This window comes from Dromiciops gliroides, chromosome 5 (genome assembly GCF_019393635.1).
Source record: "Dromiciops gliroides isolate mDroGli1 chromosome 5, mDroGli1.pri, whole genome shotgun sequence".
NCBI lineage: Eukaryota > Metazoa > Chordata > Mammalia > Microbiotheria > Microbiotheriidae > Dromiciops > Dromiciops gliroides.
The window spans coordinates 29,625,670-29,645,001 of NC_057865.1; the positions used below are offsets into that span (position 1 = coordinate 29,625,670).

Sequence of the window (19,332 nt, forward strand, 5' to 3'; positions counted from 1 at the left end):
TTTTTTTTTTTTTAGTGAGGCAATTGGGGTTAAGTGACTTGCCCAGGGTCACACAGCTAGTAAGTGTTAAGTGTCTGAGGCCGGATTTGAACTCAGGTACTCCTGACTCCAGGGCCAGTGCTCTATCCACTGTGCCACCTAGCTGCCCCCAGGAAAAGCTTTTTAAGGATCCAAGTGAGCCCAAACTAGAATGGGAAAAGAAAGGCTCCCCATCTTTGGACATCTTCAACTAGAGGCTGGATGACTGCTTGTCAGGGAGGTTATCCCGGGGATTCCTTTTCAGGTAGGGGATGTGGTGGTCTTTTCTAATTATACACACAGAAGCCATACATGAGACCACATGGTGCCTTGCTCAGCTGAAGGCAGAGAAGACACAACTATGGGATATATTTCCAAATGAAGTTCTCATTTGGCTACAAGGATAATGAGACTGAAATAAAGCCTTCTACCCCTTAATCATAGCCAGATCTTCTGTCACTCTCAAGGAGGCAATAATTGGCTCTGATGTCCAAGGTAAAGGCTTGGGAGAACCAATGAAGTCCAGAAGACAAGAAGATGTAGACCCAAGAACTGCCTCAATGTTATTCCTGAAGAAAAGCAAAGGGCTTTAGAAGCTGCTTTAAAGGCCTTGACATATTCTAATTACAGATCCCCAGGGCCATAAAGAAGGGGTGGGGAACCTGATCTGGGGCCCAAAGGCAAGTGTAATAAAAATCTTGGTTATCTGGAAGGGGAGGGGGGTGCTAAGGCAACCAAAAGCTATACTTAACCCCTTTAAGACTCACATTTCCCAGGAACTTCTGAAGATTCTTGTTTCCTTTCAAATTATAGCAACTATATGATTTTGATCCCAGGGAAAACATTGCTGAGTTGCTAATGAGGGTTGATTCTGCTAGCTGAGGTCCTTCACTGCTTTCAGCTTGATTACAGTTTTTCAGGTGCCCCCGTTGCTTTTCAGAACCCTGGCTAGCTTCTTGCTTTCTGATTAGATTATTTTTAGAACGCCTCTTATTGAGGGTCATGGTCCATTTCTTGCTTCCCATCTGGGTGAAGTTTGTACAAGAGATGTCTTGTCTCCCTCTAGGCTTAACCCTCTTTAAGTCATCCCATCAGAATCAAATTTAATATCTGAGTTTTGTAAGCATCTTTCAGGGTGTTGGGTCACCGCTGTCTGGATTAGATTGTAGAATTATGGTGGGTAAAGTGCCAGGTCTCTAAAAAGTGCATCACTGAAGATGAGGCAGGCAAGTTATGTCCATGGTCATTGTCCTGGGGCAGCATTTCAGACCTCTAGGATTTGTAGCTGGATAGATCTCAGGGATTAGCTTTTCTGCTTCATGGCATGGTAGAAGGAAGGCTGATTTACTCAGAGGATTGGAGTTCAAGTCTGGCATCTAAAACTTATTGGTTACCACTAATATTAGTTATATTAGTCTACACATAAGTTAGAGATAAGTTGTTGGTCTGTATCTGTGGAGGGAGTTTCAACACCAGGAACTCCCCACCCAGAGAAAATTAGAGATCTGAACAACCATGAAATCCCCTTCATTCTCCCTAACCTACAAGACCGACCATCAACTTGGCAGTGATGAGGGGCTTCAAGAAGGAGTCTTTGTCATATGCCACACAGAACCCCATATTTCTAATGTTTGGCAACTTATAAAATGCCTTATAACCCCTTAAGAAAGGTGATGCAAGTGTAATTATTCCCATTTTACAGAGTCAAAAATTGAGGTTCAGTGGAGTGAAGCTATTTATCCACAAGGGATGCCTCGTAAGTGCCCATTCAAGGCTTGGACCCAGGGCTTTTTATAAATTCAGGATGTTTTCTGCTATGTTGCATTGCTACACGGGGAAACATTCTATCTTTTCCCTATGTTAAACTCCTTACAATAATTCTCATAGTAAATAACTGTTTCCCTTATGCTTATGGGGAGACTAAAAAGGATGGCTATGTATTAATAGAAATTGCAGATATCAAGCAGACAATATTTTGCCAAGGTTCCATTCAGAGAAATATGGGGATTAAGTCTCTTTGCCACTCCCCAGAGAGTGCTAAGTTTATCCCAGGGATGACTTTGGCTTCTAATTTTAACTCATCTTTATCTTTTGATATTAAATTACATAATTTCCTTTTTTCTTCCTTCATTTCTTCCCCTTTTCTATCTTTCTTCCTTTTTTCTGCTTTCCTTATTTCTTTCAGCCTCTTTCCTTCCTTCTCTTCCCCACTTTCTTTCCTAATTTTTCTTTCCTTCCTTCCATCCTATTTTTAAAACTATTATGCCACTGTGTTAGAAGATAGTCCTAAGAAGGCAGAACCTGTATTACCTGCAACAGTCCATGTATTGAAATCATAGCTTCCCATTATACTTCAGACATCTCAAAAAATAGGCCTTTCAGCCTACTACCTATTTGTATCCTTCCTATTCAGTGGGCCAGTTCAGTCCTCTGTTGTTTGAATTGGTTATTAGCCTTAGTTTCTGAATCCAAAGTAACTAAAATCTCTGCTTTTGATAACAATAAGATAGATTTTTACATCTCTAGTAAATGTCCACTTATCAGCTCATCTAAACCAGTCTGGCCCCTAATGATCCCTCAGGTTTTCTCTCTTGACAGCAGTAATTCCTAGGTTAACATGGAGAGTCCAAGTTCTGCAACCATACCTGACACTTAGCCTTATGTTCTTCCAGTAATAATAAAGTGACCAGGCTGTGTGCCCCATAGATGGCTTCTCTACATTCCTGTTGAGTGACATTATGGGGAAATGGAAACAGGAGTGACATGTGTGCAGGAAAAAAAGATTCATCTTCATCCAAGTCAAGGGTTAGAGGAAAGGATGGACAGCTGGGGTGGGGGGAGGAAGAAGAGAGAGAGATACAGACAGAGAGAGAATGAGATGAGAGAGAGAGAGAGAGAGAGAGAGAGAGAGAGAGAGAGACTGAGACTCTTGTAAAATAGACATATCCAGCAACTTCTTGGTGGAGATTTTTTAGGGGGAGGATAGCACAGTGTCTGGACCTGTGATTAGGTAGTGTAAGGAATTCCCAGTGTGGAAAATCCCTCCACTAAGGCATCAAGGCAGACCTCTGAGTTGTCTCCTGCTTGGTCTTAGAGAGTTACCTGGAGATCTGAGGAGTAAAGTGTTCCTCAGGATCACGAGGCCAGTGTGTATCAGAAGCAAAGCTTTAGCAGAGTTCTGGGCTCCAAGGCTGGGGCTCAAGACACTATGCCATGCTGCATCTCTCTTTCATCTACAACTTGGTGGTATCTTTTATTAAAACTTATCAGAAAAAATAATCCCTCCCTTTAAGCTGCCCTGGAAGGTTGTATCCTGAATGTTTTCCAGCATTGATGTTTGCTAGCCTATTATATCTAATGATAATCTCTGGGTTGGATTTCTGTAAGCCTTCATCCAGGAGCCCCTGCCTTGGCATGTGGACATCCTTCTGGAAATTAAAACCAGTGCATACATGTTGCCTGAGGTGAACATGAAAGGAAACAAAAACTTGCCACACAAACAACATCGGGACCTGTTGCCCTGTGGCTCACGGTGCTGATGGCTCTTCACCCTGGAATTTGTTGAGCTGGAAGCTGAAAGAACATTCACATGGAGTCATACCATTAACCTAGGGAAACTGATGGCCAAAACTGCCTCTGCCACTTGCTGCCAGTGGAGTTCAAGCTGAGATGATTTTCTGTTATAAGTGGAAAACTGATTTTAGAAGCTTTGGAGTTGGAAGTAGGCAGCAGCTACGAGAGTAATAAATAGGAACCGGAGGTATGTTAGATGGCTGAATGTGGGGGGTTGATTACCCAGTTAACTTCCTGAGGCTTCAGAATCTTCAGTCCACTGTGGGTTCAGGTGACCATAAACCACACTAATCTGACTGAGACAGTGTCAACTTTTGCTCATGGTGGTTGACTGGGAAGCCTGGGTGTGGAAGACCAGCCTAAAGAGAGGACAGCCCAGGCTGATGAGCAATCTGTGTGGCATTCTTTTCCTTGGACAAACCACCAGGTGGCAAGGCTTCTCAGACATGAAGCCTCCAAAGCTTCCAACAGCCCAGACATCTAGGAGGCATCCCAGGAGCCCCGATCAGGGTAGGAGAGCTCAGCTATGTAAGTCCCTTTAAACTGTAGGCAATTGCATGTTATTGTTGTTGTTTGCTTCATTTTGGTTTCTTTTTTCCCAGAGAGTGCTTTTATTTTCCTGGCTAAGATAGAAACTATATAAGAAGCGGTGCAGGAGGTGGTCCTTGAGGATGTGGAAGATGGCAATGTATGTCAAACCACCGTGGACATCTCCTGCTAGAGTTGGTTTGTTAGGGCATGGATAGCCACATTCTTGGCACTGGTTCCTGGCAGCCAAGGCCTTCTCTCTTACTCGTGTCTATTGTAACTTCCATGGCACTGCACGCTTCTTTCTGAGGGTTAGCATTCAGTGCTAAGAACAGAAATTCAGTTTTCGAAATAGCTGTCATGTGTCTTGAATTGGAGCAAAAGGGAAAACATCAGCCTAAAATCAACATTCCTTTGGGGGTGGAGAGGAAGGAGGAGGGAACGGGGCTGTGGACTGTAGTGCTGTGTTTTCAACCTCCAGATAGACTGGATTATTTCATTTTGACTTTAAGAGAATTTAGATACTTTCACAGGAAATGCTTAGGTTAATTTTTTAAATGCTCAAGAGATCAAGAGAATATTTATGTGGAATATTGGGCTTAATTCTGGGTGTCATCTTTTATAAGAAGTACTATCTGTGAGAACCAATCAAGGCGATCAGTGGTCTGAAAACCTTGTCATACAAGGTGTGGTTAAAGGAGCTAGAGATGCTTAGCCAGTAGGAGAGAAGACTGAGGGTAGATGTGATGTCTGTCTTCAAGTATTTCCATCAGTTAGTCAATCAACATGTCTTTATACTTAATAAAGTATATTATATATATATATATATATGTATATGTATATATATGTGTGTGTATGTGTGTATATATACACATATGTGTGTATATATGTATATATATATATACACATACATATATAGTGATGAGACAGTCTCAGGCACTGGGGATACAAAAACAAATATTAAACAGCTCCTGCCTTCAAAGAGTTTACATTATATCAAGATTATTTGAAGGGTTGTTGCACAGAAGAGAGAATAAATTTGTTTTGTGTTGCTTCAGAGGACCCAATGGGTAACAAAAAAATCTACTGGAAGGTGGTCTCCACTCAATTTAAGGATTTGAACTGTTTTATAAGGTCGTAAGTAAGCTTCCTATCACTGGAAATATTCAAGTACAAGTTGGACATGTTAAAAATGACATAGAAAGGATTTGTGCATTTTGTGGTAGGTCAGACTGGATCATCAGATCATAAATCTGTAACTGGAAGAGACTTTGGGGGCCACCTTGTCTGATCCCTTTATTTTACAGATGCTATGACTTGTCCAAGGTCACACAAATAGTCAACAGCAGAGGCGGAATTAGAACTTGACTTCAAATCCTGTGTTCCTACAGTTTTGTCTATCCCTTAAGGGTCTCTAAGACAACAGACATTTAAGCAGGCAGCCTCTAGAGATTTGAGTACTGGAAAGGGATCTTCTAAGAGCTTCCAATCCAATAATATGATTTGGGTTACCAGAGTGTGAATGACGAAGGTGGATGATAAAATGCACTTGAAATTACATTGAGTATTGGAATCCTAGCAATGTCAGGGGACATTGAGGAGCATTAGGTCAGTGCATTGGCTGGGCTAATAGGAGGACACGGATGAGAGTCACACAACAGGGGAAGGCTGGTGCCAGTAGGACCCTCCCCTGTTGGCACCAACATCTACCAGGCTAAGATCACCAAGCCATCAGCATAATGGAGAGCTGGAATGAAGAACTACTTCTACTCCTGTGGTTTGAATTTTTCTTCAATAGAGAAGAGGACAGAATTACATTATACAGTCACATAAAAAGCGAAATAACTATCAAGCAAGAGAAAAGAATAATGTGAAATAAGAAAGTGCCTCATCGAATTTAAATGTCAGTTTTTCAAGATTCTGGAGAAAATGGAGCTGGTTTTGAAAATCAAGTCTCTTCTTATCAGCAGATCATTATTCTGAAAGTAAAGAGGAGGATGGGATGAATTTGTTTAACAAAGAGAACATTGCCTACATCGAAGATATTCAGCCTTCTCCAAGATAAGTCAGGATTGCTGCAGTTTGATAGTGAGTTTAGGAGATCTCCAAATGGCATAAGAACAGCACAGTGTTTAGCCTCAGGGCTGGAAGCTTATGACTGATAAATAAAATTTATGCTAACTCTTATCTATTGTATGTTCGGTGTATTTGATCAGCCAGTCAACAAATAGTTTTCGAGCTCTCTCACCTTTGGCAAGGAACTATGCTAATAACCACGGGGTTCTTGAAGAAAAGCCAGAATAACTCTTTTCTTCTTTTAAATTTTTTTGGATACCTTTTGTTTTAAAGTCATGTTTTAGTTTAGTACCAGGTACACAGAAGGTGCTTAATAAAGAGATGCTTCTTCCCTCCTTCCCTGCTCATTTCCCAATATATTTCTCTCCTCTCACCAGGGATGTATCCCTTTTAGCAAAGAATTACAAAAAGAAAGAGGGGGGGAAAAGGCAATTTGACAAAACCAACCAACGCGTCAACTGGGTAAGATAATGTATGTAACATTTCATACCCATAGTGCTGTGCCTCTGCAAAGAAGTAAAGAAACAAGAATTCACTAAATACCTATCATGTGCTAGGTGCTCTGTTGAGTACTTTGCAATTATGATTTAATTTGATCCTCACAATCTTCCTAGGATGGAAGTGCTATTTATTATCCTCTGTTTACAACTGGGGAAACTGAGGCAGTCACAGGTTGTACAACTTGCCAAAGATCTCACAGCTAGTAAATATCTGAGGCTGAATTTGAATTCAGGTTTTTCTGACTCCAGGCCCAGCACTCAACCTACTGTGGCACCAAGCTAAGAAGGGACTTTTTCTCAGCTCTTCTTTGGGGCCAACAAGTCACATCTATGTGATGCTTTAGGGTCTGAAAAAAAAGAATAATACTGACCTTATAATCCCTTCTTTATAAGTAAAACATCCCAACTCACCCTGGCACACTGGGTAGGACACCAGCCTTAGAATCAAGATGAGCTAGATATGAGTGGGAGGTCCAAAGATAGGGCACACTGCATATATTCTCTGACTTTTGGTGTGATTTATCTCTTCTTTTTTCTTTTCCTTTAAAAATATTGTTTGGTATAGGGGATGGAGCTCTTGAAGGAGCTAGGGGAAGGACACTGGAAGAAATTCTGATGATATAAAAACAAAAGCACCCAATCAAAATTTATATATAAAAAGATGATCAGGTTTGAATTTTGCCTCTGATTCTTGGTACATTTATAACTTTGGCCAAGTTGCTTAATCTCTTTGCCCTCAGTTTCCTTATTTGTCAAATGAGCAGGTTTCTAAGTTTCATTGATTGAGAGCTGTTTGGGATTTTAGAATCCTCTCACTTGACAGATGAGGAAATTGAGTACCAGAGAGGTTGGGACTCATATAAGGTCATAGGCAGAAGTGGAATTTGAACCCAGGTATGTTGTTGTTGTCATCGTTGTTGTTGAGTCACTTTTTGGTTGTGTCCTACTCTTTGTGACCCTATTTGGGGTTTTCTTGGCAAAGACACTAGAGTGGCTTGGCATTTCCTTCTCTAGCTCATTTTACAGGAAACTGAGGCAGACAGGCTTAAGTGACTTGCCCAGGGTCACACAGCTAAGTAAGTGTCTGAAGGTGGATTTGAGCTCAGGTCTTCCTGACTGCAGGCCCAACCCTCTCTCCACTGCACCACCAAGCTTCCCAGGTATGCTGGACCCCAAGTAGAAGATTCTGATTGCTGTACTTCATCCCCTCTATGATGCTATGATGCTAGGCATGTCACTTCTCTTCTTTTCAGGAAACTTTCTAAGAGTGTTCATTGCAGTGGAATCACTCATCTCCCTGGCGGAGGGAATTTCCTCCAAGATTTAAAAAACAAACCAACAAAACCAAGGACCAAATTCAAAATAGTGGACAAGGAGACTGGAACTCTGTGAGGTTGACCGCCCATGATTACATGAGCCAGGATTACATGAGGTGGGATCCCAACCTAGGTCCCCTAACTATAAATCCAGTCTTCTTCCCACTAAGACATTCAAGCTCACATGAATCATGAATAATGTTCGATGCCTTGCCCTCTGGAAACTTAAATCAGGTTGGTGAGTTCCATTGGCCATAAGCCGGAAAGGTCAGTGTGGATCTCACAGAGAAAGTGAGACTGGAAAGGGGGCACATTTGGACAGACTCAGGCATTTCAGGGGAAAGGAATGACATGTTGAGGGTGAAGTTGACCAGCTGGCTAGAGTGGTGGGTTCGTATTGGTGAATGATGGGAGGGGAGATTGGAAAAGTGGGTGGGGGCAGGTTGGAGAAGGTTTTTAATAATAGGCTATGGAGTTTTTCCTTTATCCTACAGACAAGAGAGTCATTAAAGTTGTTTTGTTGGGTTTTTTTAAGTGAAGGAAAAACACTTTCAAAGTAGTGTTTTAGTAAGATGAGTTTGAGTGATTTCAAAAGTGATGGAATAGGGAAGATTATATGGGAGATATATACAAAATTTTAAAAAAAGACAGGGTGCTATTGAGGTAAACCAAGTTAGAGGTGAGAGTCTTGAGGTACAGGGAATGGAGTGCTGGATCCGAAGAGACTAGGGTTCATATCCCTGCACTGTGGGAAGACCCTGGGGCAAATTGCTTGATTTCCTTGAGCCCTAGTTTTCCCATCAGCAAAATGGGCATGATAGTACTGTGGCATCATTCCTGAGAGAGTTGTGGTGAGATAAATTGTATAAAGAATTTAGCAAATGTTAAAGTACTTTCTTAGGGCCGCTAGGTGGCACAGTGGATAGAGCACTGAGCCTAGAGTCAGGAGGACATGAGTTCAAATTTGGCCTCAGACACTAGCTATGTTTCCCTAGACAAGTCACTCAACCCTATTTGCCTCAGTTTCCTCATCTATAAAATGAGCTGGAGAAGGAAATGACAAGCCACTCCAAGTATCTCTGCCAAGAAAACCCCAAATAGAGTCCCAAAGAATAGGACTGAAAACAACTGAAGGACTACAGAATACTACCTTAGGGTCAGTTGTTTTTTATTATTATTATTATTAAGAGGAAGAGAGGGGATAGAAAGGAATATCAGGCTTAGACTCTGATAGCTGTGCAACCTTCAATAAGTCACTTCACCTCTGTCTGTCTCCATTTCTTTATCTATTGCGGGGTATAATGTAGCTACCTCACAGAGTTGTTGTGAGGACAAGATAATATTTGTTAAATGCTTTGCAAATCTGAAAGCACTATATAAACACTAGCTATTATTATCGTTGTTTTTACAAATATCACAAAAGAAAAATTATAAATTTATTGTATTGTCAGTATTTATTCTGCTTTCTCAAAAAGGATTTTTTCTGCCTTTAAGAACAAAGTTATTATATTTATTTGCTGCTGAAAGTCAAATGTCTGCTTTATTCCATTAGTCTACTTTTCTATTTTGTAGCTAGTACCAGAGAGTTTTGATAATTACTGCCTTATATTCAAGTTTAAGATCTGGTGCTGCTAAACTGCTTTCCTTTACATTTTTTTTCATTATTTTCTTTGATGTTCTTAATTTTTGTTTTTCCAAGTGAATTTTGTTATTTTTTTTCTAATTCATTAAAATATTTTTTGGTAATTTAATTGGGATGGTGTTGAATATAAATTAGTTTAGGTAAAATTGGCATTTTTATTATATTGTTCCTGCCTACCAATGAACAATTAACATTTTTCCAATGATTCAAATCTGACTTTATTTGTATAAAAAGGTTTTCTATAAAAAATGTGATAAACATTGTTTCAAGACTGAGGGCAAAAAAGAAAATCAATTCAAATTTATGGGGAAAAAAAGCCAATTTTCTTTTGGGAGATATGATGAGGAATAGACTTGGTATTTATTACATTATTGAGAACTCCCAGTGAGGGAGTGCCAGTTAGCACCTGCTCTGCAAATTATAGTCTAAGAGACTTATCTGTCCACTAGACCAAGTTGCGTTTTGTATCCAAGTCATCTGACTTTTTATCTGAGTTTTCTAGTTAGTTCACCCTAATCCTGCCCTTTACTTTGTACAAGTAAACACATCTGAAATGCTTTCTGTTTATTTTTCCCTTTAGTCACCTCCTTTTGGAGGCAGTGACCCTCTTTCTCACCAGCTGACTGCATGCTGGGGGAGAGGATAATGATTCATAAATATTTGCTTTTTAGCATTGTTCTTTAATGCTATTTATTGGTATTTACTGCTGGTCCTTAGGGCAGAGGTGAACTTACTTCTCTAAGGAGGTGGTCTTGCCTTCTATCACTGCAGAGCCCTCACTAGGGATTCTTCTGCCAAACACAAGTGGCACACACCAGTTTATTAGTGGCATGAAGACCCTCAGGTGATGGGTTTGTGGGGCAAAGGAGAGGAGATGGAATGTTTGATGGAAGGCTACTGCACCAAATGCTGGGGAGGAGCTCAGCCAAATCTTTTATCCAGTGACTTTCAATTTTATTTCATTATTCTTATGAACTAGATACTAAGATCTGTAGTTTCCATAGGCCTGCATGGAATGTGAACAGGCTATGTGGCATATCTTTTGGGGAGCATTCCCACTTACCTTTGACTTGAGGAAAGGGGGATGTCCAGTGGGGACGCACCCCAGGGTCTACACTTTATCTAAGACTATGGTTGTCTCTAAACTGCTGAAGGTTGCTTTCTAAACCCTCTCATTTTGTATCTCTTTTACCCTGGGGCAAAGCCCCAGTCACCCAAACTTAGTTCTAGTTCCATCTCAGTTGATGGTAAGCTGGATAAATAGTTTGAGAAAAGTTTTATTTTTTTTTTAAGTTTTTATATCTTCTCCAGTTCTAGTTGTGAAAGTGCTTCCTTCATAGTGACATTCCATTGTGTCTTCTCTTACCTATTCCTCCCAACCCTGTTCATCATAAAAGGAAGCACCGAATCTTTTGTTGTGTTTTAAAAAGGAGGGGGTGGAGGGAGGAGAAGAAAAAGACGCCCAGTTTGAGATGCTGAACATCCCATCTAATCTGTGCTCTAATTGGTGGCTATATCTGAGGCATTTCGACAGGACTATCTTCACCAATTATATCCTGTATCACTCTGGATGTTTGAAAGTACTTTGTGGGTGAGTTACCTACCCATCATTACTAAGAAGAGGTTCGTCTTGTCTGTTAGTGAATTATTTATATCTAGTGTACCATGAGGCATCAGGAGACAAAACTTCACCTTGACGATCACAGACCTAAAAACAGGAGGGTGAACCAGCTGGGAAGGTAGCTTTTGAAAGTCTCCAACACTTGTATTAAACTTCTAGGCACCAAATATTTGCAGAACAGCCTTCTTCCCCACCTCCCCAAAAAAAGACAACTGTCAAAGAGCTTACAACTCTCAAGAAGTTACAGCTCTAGAAATTCTGAGACTTTGCTGGAGTTACAACCAAGAGATACAAAAGTACAAAAAGAAATTGAATCAGGTGCTGAGATCACTCCATTTAATAAATGGAATAGGGAATAAGCCTGTCAAGCTTCATAGGATCCTGGATTTAGACTGGGAGGAACCTCAGGGACCATCAAGCCAACCCCCCTCATTTTAGATTCACTTTTTTTAAATTTTATTTTCAGATCCACATTCTCCCTCCCTTATTAAGAAGGCAAGAAAAACAAAAGTCATTACAAATATGTAAGCTCCTTGAGGGCAGGAACTTGTCTTTTTCTTATTTGTACCTCTGAGTAGAATGGTGCCTGGTACACACAGCAAGTGCTTAATAAACATTTATCGAATTTATTGAAATATGTATAGTCAGGGGCAGCTAGGTGGTACAGTGGATAAAGCACCAGCCCTGGATTCAGGAAGACCTGAGTTCAAATCCAGCCTCAGACACTTGAACTTACTAGCTGTGTGACCCTGGGCAAGTCACCTAACCCTAATTGCCTCACCCCTACCCCCCCAAAAAAGAAAGAAATATGTATAGTCAAATTTGACTTTTCCATTTTAGAGATGAGGAAACTGAGTCAAAGAAAGGTTACTCAACCTGCCAGGAATGACATGGCTAATAAATACAGCAGGACTTAGATCTTCTTGACTCAAAGTGCAGTGGCCCCATCCTCTACAACATGGGATGATTTATATTTGTTTAAATAGTGCTGCTTGGGGCAGCTAGGTGGCACATAGGATAGAGCACTGGCCCTGGATTCAGGAGGATTTGAGTTCAAATCTGGCCTCAGACACTTGATACTTACTAGCTATGTGACCCTGGGCAAGTCACTTAACCCTCATTGCCCCACAAAAAACAACAACAACAAACAACAAAATAGTGCTGCTGCCCAGGGCAGGGTTTAGAAATAGGTTGATTAGGTGATAATACATAGGTTAATTAGTAAGGGTTCCAAGAATGCTCACCCCACCCTTTACCCCCAAGTCAAAAACAGTATCCCTTTCAATAGGCATATGGCATGTGAAATGGATGTCCTTGAAAAGGTGATCCATTATCTTAAATTCACCCTGTGATATCAAATGGCCCATTTGATCTGCTCCAGGGAGGAGGCTTTGCAATGGGTAGGGTTAGAGAATCATGGGTCAGGGAAGCTGGTCAAAGGCAGGCTGGTGGCCCCAAAGACAGTTCTACCTATGTAGGTTCTAGCTAAGCTGCTGTGAGCATTCTATTTTATTTAATTCAAAATTAAAAACAACATGAGGCTCTCTACTAACAGGGGTGCTGTATTGGGTGGAGGGTGGCATTCCTTCCAACTCATGGGCTCTAATTCTCTGATTCTACCCACCTATCCTTTACTTAACTGGAGACCCAAGTATGTCTGCAATCCCCTTAGCTTGGATCACCTGCCTCTTCTTGGACAATTAAAATGCTTCCTGCTTCATCTTGGCCTAATTTTACTGTTCAACAATGCATAAAAAAACCTTCCAGGCCTTCGTTTCCATTTGGGATAAAAACGTGTCTGGATAAGAGAAGCTATGAAAGCCTTAATGTAGGAGAGAGACAGAGACAGAGAGAGATGAGAGTAGATGTCTGCAGAGAACAGTAGACTATTAATTTAATTTCTGTGACATCATCCCAACTTGGCCCAAGGCTGCTGAAATGACTGGCTGTTGTTTTCACCCTGTTGGTTGGACTATGGTTAAACAATAGATTTTTGCCAAGAGACTATTCTTTTCAAGTAAGTGTTGGATCTTAAGATTGGAAGAGAAAGGTATATTTGTGTTCATTGGGAGAGGTTGGATAGAGAGATGGTCTCCTGGGGCAGCTGGGTGGCATAGTGGATAGAGCACAGGCCCTGGATTCAGGAGAACCTGAGTTCAAATCTGGCCTCAGACACTTGATACTCACTATCTGTGTGACTCTGGGCAAGTCACTTAACCCCAATTGCCTCACACACACACACACACACACAAAGATGGTTTCCTGGTCCAGCTACCTCCTGGAATCTGGATTAGACCACATCACAAAATTACTTCCTAGGGAGAGAAGATGAGAATTGATTGAAAAGGCTTGAAAAGTTTTCATTCTAAACAGAGTTCTCTCTCTCTCTCTGGCTTCACAAAATGTGAATGTGCAATTTCTTGACTGGGGGCCAGATTCCTGAATGTTGATTTAAGTGAACACATGGGAAAACCTTCTGTAAGTAGGATGGAAATTTGATATTCAGCTTCCATTATGGTCTCTACACCTACTTCCCTGACACAGTCCTCAAAACCTTCTGTGAAGTCAAGAATGTGATGTTTAAAAAAAACAACAACACAAAAAAACTTTCTTTTGTTTCCCTTTCTTGACTGCCTTTCTCACCAGCTTGTGCTCCTCCTATTACCCCTTGTCCACCCCCAAACCATAGAACAGTGTGACTTGAGAGATGGGAAAACAGGTCTGAGGGTTGTTTTTTTTTTCATTTCTATCATTTTAATGAACATTCTATTATGATTGAAAAGTTGTAAAAGCTCTCAAAATACAGACTTCTACTTTTCAAGGGTCAACTCAAATGCTAAACAATTCCGACATGTTGATATCAGTCGTGATATGTTCCATGTGTTCATTCCCCAATGAGTAGGCTAAGCCCCCATTTGCTCTATCTCAACAGGACATGTTCTCTTCAAGAACCTGATCTTGCCTTTTCTGAATTAAAGTCATCTTCTCTGCAGAGCTGTCGCCTCCAGTTTCTCTGTCTTTATTTTGCCATGTATGCTATCACTGAAGGCACTCTTCAAGGACATACCATTAGCATTGTTGCCTCCTCCCACCCCAATATCCTCCATGGGCTCACACCCTTCCAGATAAGATAGAAACTGATATGGAGGTAAGAGGGACTTAGAAGGGAACTGTTAAAAACAAAAGGATGGCTGACCTCATGGTGCTTTGTGCTTGGCAAAAGCCATTTTTTCATGAGATGAGACTCTACCTAGGATCTCATTTTTGTTCATGCTCTAAAAGTTGGTCATCACTTCTGGGAGACAGCTGAAGAGAGCTATCCCAGAGTGGGGGAAATTGGACAAATTGCCATACTTTGGAGGCAGAATTCAAGAACCTAAAGAATCCTAGATTCTCAAAAATGGAAAAGGAAAGATAGATGGAAAGATAGAGATAGAGAGATAGATAGATGATAGATAGATACATAGAAAGATAGAGATAGATAGATAAAAAGAAATAGATGATAGATGGATAAATACATAGAAAGATAGAGATAGATAGATAAAAAGAGATAGAAGATAGATGGATAGATAGATGATAATAGATAATAGATAAGGTAGATAAATAGATAGACATTGTCTGGAGTAGTACTGGGGGTCAAGGATGAAGGGGAGCTGGAAAGTCAGATAAGGGGGCAGGGTAGCTAGTAGGGAGCTAGAGAAGTCATGAGTGAGCTGAGCTAGACATGAAGGGAGTGGCATGACTGGAACCACTCAAGAAATGGTGAAGAAAGGCAGGGGTAGAGCAGAGGCCATCGGGAAATGATGCTGGTGTGTATGCAGAGTGGTCCAAAAGTGCTTTGAGCTGGAGCGAAGTAAACACCGAAGTTGGAGTGCGAGAACCTAGATTGAAATCCCAGCTCCGGCAGTTGTTAGCTGGGTGACCTTGGGGAAGTCACATCTTCTCTGGGCTTCAGTTCCTCTTGTCTGTAGGATGAGGTTTAGGTGACCTCTAAAGTCCCTTCAGCCCTCAATCTTTAATCCTGTCATCCTGCTAATCATAGCTGTGCTTGGCATGCAGTAAGTGCTAAATAAATGCTCATTCATTCATGAAGTGACTGCTGTGTGCCAGGTTTTGTGCTAAACCCTGGGGATTCAAAGGCCCAAACAACATTCCCTCCTCTCAAGGAGAGGATAAGCTCTTATTAACAGTAATAGTTGGTTTAGGAAGCTAACTGTCAGCCCCCCTGCCCATGTGGCAGCCTCCCCAGCGATCCTCGATATCCCAGAGGCTCTGCCTCCTGCCCCACAGTGCTGGTGCTGGTGCTGGTGCTGGTGCTGCCGGCCCCAGGCCCCGTCACATCTCTGCCATCACGCAGGTGGGCCTGGTGCCATCAGAGAAGGAAGGGCCTCCTCCGGTTCATTTCATGTGTCTGTGCTTCAGCATAGAGAGGGCTTTGAGGAAAGGAGCCACCCCAGGCCCAGGATGGCCAGAGAGTCTGAGCTGAGCTGGCTCAGAAGCCCTGGTGGCGGCCATCCAGAATCTATCCCCCTTCCTCTCTGGGGTTACTCTGTCAGTTGGATTTAAAGGGCCACATCAAGGCTCCAGGGGTCCTTGGAGTTGCTGGAGACTCGGTGTGAATGTTATTCCACCAAAGCCTGCAAGTTCAGACAGTGACTTGTGCTTTCAAGTGTGGGTCAAGCCTTATAAATCAGGGGTACTGAAGTTGCCTTCCCAAAATATCCTCCAGGGGCCACAGTGCCCCGGGGCCATTGGCCACATTCTCTTTTTTTTTTTTGGTGAGGCAATTGGGGTTACGTGACTTGCCCAGAGTCACACAGCTAGTAATTGTTAAGTGTCTGAGGCCAGATTTGAACTCAGGTCCTCCTGAATCCAGGACCGGTGCTCTATCCACTGTACCACCTAGCTGCCCCTGACCACATTCTCTTAACAGATGGGGCCACAGAGGAAACCAAGATGGTGAAAATCAGTCTTGCCACTTCTCCTGCCCCACTGCATTGCATTGTTATTCCACTGTGGCCACGGCTAGTTCATGGCCTTTGGGCCAAGGATTAACCAGGGCTTTGGGGCTGGGATTTGGTCGTTTTGCAGATTGCAAAGGTGCATCAGCTGAGGTTGAAGAAGCCCGTTATTCTTGTCCATCCAGGTTTCTTTTCCACATAGAAAGAAGCCTGGATTTTGGAGGTCGTGGGATCACAAATCTGAAACTAGAAGCAACCTCAGAGGCCAACCAGTGAACACTTTCATTTTACAGCACAGGAAACTAAGGCCCAGAAAGTTTCCAAGGTCTCACAGGTGGCGAGTCTCGGGAATGGGATTTGAACCCAGATCCCCTCAATCTCTAGCCACGCACTCCCCTCCTCCCGGGTCAGATGACCTTATTATAATAGCTTATTATAACAGCCATTTATTATAATTGCTAGCACTTATACATATATATAGCAGCTATTTACTTATGTGTGTAAATAGTATCATTATATAATTATGGATTGATATATTTTATATCATTACTATGTCATTATGTACATATGGTGATAATACACGCAACGTTTTTGCAAAGCATTTTAGTTATATGTTCTCATTTGATCTTTACAAGAACCCTCTGAGGCAGGTTTTATAATTCCCATTTGAGAAATGACAAATAAAGAAACTGAGGCTGAGATTAAATGCCTTACTTATCCAGGGCCAAACAGCTAATCAGTTTCTGGGGCAGGATTCACATTCAGATCATCCTAATTCCAAATCCAGGACTCTATGCATTGAAGCTCCTAGTAACCTTGAGTAGTTTACTTCTCCATGCTGTGCCTCAGTTTCCTCCCTATAAAATGGTGGGAGCAGGGTGGAAGTGTGGTTTAAATCAGTTCTTAACCCCTTTTTAATGTCCTGGATCCTTTGAACATTCTGGTAATTCCTTATGGACCCCTTCTCAGAATAATGTGTTTAAATGCATAGAATAAAATACATAGGAATTACAAAGGAAACCCATTATATTGAAATAGAATTATCAGAATTTTTTGTTTGTTTGTTTGGTTGGTTGTTGTTGTTGTTTTTGGTTGGGCAATGAGGGTTAAGTGACTTGCCCAGGGTCACACAACTAGTAATTGTCAAGTGTCTGAGGCCAGATTTGAACTCAGGTCCCCCTGAATCCAGGTCGGTGCTTTTATCCACTGCGCCCATATCAGAATGTTTTTAAAAGCTAGAGTTCACAAGTTTTGCCTTTGGGGTCTGTGGTTTAGTTTCTTAAGACAAAACTCTAGGGCCCAAAGAATGAAAATCAGCAGCCATATAGTTCTTAAGCCCTGCCTCTTGTTAGCTTTGGCCTTTAGAGGAGACAGGCTGGGAGTGTGAATAAAAGCCCAGAATTGTTCTGGAGGTGGAAAGACTCTAAGTCAATCAACATGCATTTATTAAAAAGCCTACTATATTCCAGATACATGATAGGGCTTTTTCTTTTCACTGTCTCTCTCCTGTGTACTTGGTGGAGGAAGCCCATTATTAGGCAGTACCACAATCAAATGAAATAACATATTAACAATGCTTTGCATACCTTAGAGCCTTATAAAGGATGCCCCAAAAGTCTTGGTGCAGCTAGTTTAAAGCTGTTTAAATGCTAGTTATCATTTGCTGCACCCAGGAATGCCACCGGTGAGTCTTCAGACTGGCAGTAAGAGCCCAGAGGAAGCCCGAGGTGATCTTGTGAGTGGACGCTCCCAGTATGGGGGCATAGCATTATGCCAATCCCTCACTGGTTTGATGGGTGAGACTCCAGGGGCAGCTTCCAGAAGTAAGGAGTGCCAGTGTCTTACAGGAAGAGGTGGGGGTCCTAATCCGTCAGTCTTTGGTTTCTCGAATGGGATGCCACAGGGCAGGAGGTAGGTGAGTGACATTTGGGCAGGGGAATCTGAAGTTTCTGGCCTGGAAAGTTCCAGACGTAGAAGATTCCAGGATATTGGAGGAGGGAAGTGTCCAAAAAAAGGAGGGGGGGGGCAGGTAAGGGCAGGGCTAGGCAGGAGCCAGCTTGTCTGAGAAAGACTAAAATTGGCCTGTCATTTCAGGGTCTATGTTATATTTTGGTATGCGTATCTCCAGGACCCAACCCAGTGCCTAGCAGATGGTAAGCACTTACTAAATGCTTACTGATCAGCCGATTGATTCATTTCCTTGTGCCTAATAAAATGAGAGTCATGGCTCCTCTCAACTGTTTTATTCATAGGATTCCCTTGAACTATCCATTACCACAGAGTAGCCCAGTCTCTTTGGTTGAAAGATCTGCTGCCTTACAGTTGCTGGTGAAGATTTATTCACTATTCTTTCTATAATTTTCTCTGAATTTGGGCTACCCAGGCAGTGATCGCCCCGGGCTTTGCCAGGGACACACTTATGCCTTCTGTCTGTGGGTGGTCTGAGGCCAGGATCTTGGGGCCTTGAAATACCAGCTATGCCATCTGCCAAAAAAATTATATCCTCCAGAGTTGTTACCTGTTACAAGCCTGTTCCTTGGGAGAACAAGAATCACAGGTAACTAATATTCTTTCCACCTGCCAAAAACAACAACATTTAATCCCTGACCGACTAGGCTATTTATAGCCAAATAGATTCCTTTGTATGGTATTTCTAAGGATTTGTTAGTGGCTGGGACCAAGGAATGTTTTGTTTTTGTTTTTTTAATGAAGTGTTATACCTTTCAAGTATAATTGAACTCGACCAGAAGTACCTTCCTTTCTTTTCCTCTCTGTCCCATGTGTCTGGTGCATAGTAGGTGCTCGAATGTTTGTTGATTGTCCAATTGATTGAAGTCGTTCTATTAGTAGCAAAAGCCCATTGGAGTCATGGCCATGTCCCCAGTATCCCAAAGTACAGCAAAGTATCTGTGGATGAATGAATGAGTTGATGTATTGGGTAGAAACTGTGGGTAGATGAGTGAACCGGAAGACCTGGGTTCAAATCCCTCCTCTGGCTCCTGCTAGTACGGCCACAAACAAGTCACCTAATCCCTCTCAGCTTCAGTTTCCTAATCTGTAAAATGAGAACAATTCCTGAAGTCTCTACACCCCAAGG

At 41.9% G+C, this 19,332-nt stretch overlaps 1 protein-coding gene across 5 annotated transcripts in view; it reads left to right on the forward strand.

Moving 5' to 3' along the window:
• THRB (thyroid hormone receptor beta) overlaps positions 1-19,332 on the forward strand; it is a 440,576-nt gene that overhangs the window by 218,651 nt on the left and 202,593 nt on the right. The window contains exon 1 of one of the 5 annotated variants that reach the window (XM_043968993.1): positions 4,101-4,119. The exons of the other annotated variants lie outside the window; for them this stretch is intronic. The gene's annotated coding sequence lies outside the window, so the exon portion shown is untranslated. Of the gene's footprint in view, positions 1-4,100; positions 4,120-19,332 lie in introns of those variants that run through there. 5 annotated transcript variants of the gene reach the window in all.